The sequence below is a fragment of the Dipodomys ordii genome, unplaced genomic scaffold (genome assembly GCF_000151885.1).
Source record: "Dipodomys ordii isolate 6190 unplaced genomic scaffold, Dord_2.0 Scaffold111, whole genome shotgun sequence".
In the NCBI taxonomy this organism is placed as follows: domain Eukaryota; kingdom Metazoa; phylum Chordata; class Mammalia; order Rodentia; family Heteromyidae; genus Dipodomys; species Dipodomys ordii.
Genome location: NW_012267327.1, coordinates 3,885,753 through 3,887,709, shown reverse-complemented (window position 1 = coordinate 3,887,709; position 1,957 = coordinate 3,885,753). Strand labels below are relative to the sequence as shown.

The following is a 1,957-nucleotide window of genomic DNA, read 5'->3' as shown; positions in this document are numbered from 1 at the left end:
TACCATAAAATTATCACTCACAAAATGAATGATTGATGTACTGATTTAAGCCAATAATTAATCCAAATTATATATCACAACAAACTTTATCCTGTTTTCCTTCCTGCCCAGCCTGTTCTCTCATTTCTTTCATACTTTGAGTTAATGATTCTAGTTGTTATATTCAATGTACATGGGATTTGCTTCTTCCTCTATGTTTTTTGGTTTAATGGTCTCTTTTTTTTTTTTTAGTTTTGTAGAAAATGGTTTATCAATTCCATTTTGGTATAAAACACATGGAAGAAAGCTGGCCAATCTACACAACTATCACGATGTGAAAAGGTTCTTTTATCAAACTTTGAGTCTAAAAATGTACAAATGTTTTTTTCTGTCATGCCTTCAGTAATTTTCTATGCTTTTCTATTTAACTATTTAAAAAAATTCCTTACATTTCCATTGTTTTCGTCTGTCCCAGTTACAGTACAGTGATGGGAAGGAAAAGGGTTAAGCAACCCTCTAAGCAGTTTTCTGCTGCCCCTTCTTTCCAATTAGAGATTTGTGGATGTGAGGGATCACACCACCCCCAGCTATGGTAGTCTTGATCAGGAAATCCAGCTCTTCGTCACCACGGACTGCAAGCTGCAAGTGACGGGGAGTGATACGCTTTACTTTGAGATCCTTGGAAGCATTTCCTGCCAGTTCCAGGACCTCAGCAGTGAGGTACTCCAGAATTGCAGCACTGTACACGGCAGCAGTGGCACCCACCTGTCCATGGCTTTGGTTCGAGTCTTCATGTGTCTGTGGATGCGGCCCACAGGAAACTGTAGAGCTACACACTGCCTTAGCCTTGGCCTTCCCGCTGTCCATCTTGGCTTTGCCTCCAGCCATGGTCACGGCAGACTCTCCGCGGGGCCACCCACTACCACCCCGCGCCGCCTCCGCTGTCTGGTTTAATAGTTTCTTTGGCTGCAGTATTTTTTTCCCCCTCTATCAGCACATATAACACTAGAGAAAAATGTAAGTCCCACTCTTCATAATAAATACTCTTCTGCTGACATCCAGTAATAGAAGCTTCTGGTGCTTTCTAGACTCAATTTTTGCTTGTGTCTATCAGCCAAGGATAGGTTTGGATACACGTGTAAGGAAACCAACTACAACAGTTAAGGATTATCATTATTATTACTATTACCATTATTATTTGTTGTTGTTGTTGTTTGTTGTGGGGCTTGAACTTGGGGGTTGGGGACTGTCCCTGAGATTTTTTTTGTTCAAGGCTAGCTCTCTACCACTTTGAGTCACAGCTTCACTGCCAGTTTTTGAGTGGGTTAATTGGAGATTAGAGTCTCATGGGGACCTTGCTGCTGTGGCCAGCTTTGACCTATGATCCTCAGATCCCAGCCTCCTAAGTAGCTAGGATTACAGGTACGAGCCATCAGTGCCGGCCTAAGGATTCGTTTTTTTTTTTTTTGGTCCGGTCGTGGGGCCTGAACTCTGGGCCTGGGTGCTGTCCCTCAGATCTTCAGCTCAAGGCTAGCGCTCTACCACTTGAGCCACAGCGCCACTTCCGGCGTTTTTCTTCTTGCTTATGTGGTGCTGAAGAATCGAACTCAGGGCCTCAGTCATGCAAGGCAAGTGCTCTACCACTGAGTCATCTTCCCAGCCCCTAAGGATTCGTTTTTAAGTTTTGTTTCATTACTAAAGTATACAGGTGAAGGATTGCCAGCTGGTTTAGTAATTGAGAATATTTGGGATGGCTTCATTTGAGTCTCTTGATGTTTTTCCCCTCCTGGATACAAATGACAATGAAGATCCAAGTGCCACATTTGTTTTCAGAATAAGCACATGGAAGGCCACAGCTGTACCTGTGACTTTCATCAAGAGACCAAAGACCAACCTAGAAACTATATAGAGTACTTCTGCCTCTGTCTGATGAAGGAGAACTGAGCTTAGTGGCCATCCCTCACTGCAGGGGAGTCTA

General features: G+C 43.3%; 1 pseudogene across 1 annotated transcript; it reads right to left on the bottom strand.

Annotated features, from left to right (window-relative positions):
- Nucleotides 1-228: 228 nt before the first annotated feature.
- On the bottom strand, nt 229-913 carry LOC105994891 (annotated as a pseudogene). The gene has a single exon (XR_001175536.1). The product of XR_001175536.1 is annotated as a histone H2A.V-like (transcript).
- Nucleotides 914-1,957: the final 1,044 nt, after the last annotated feature.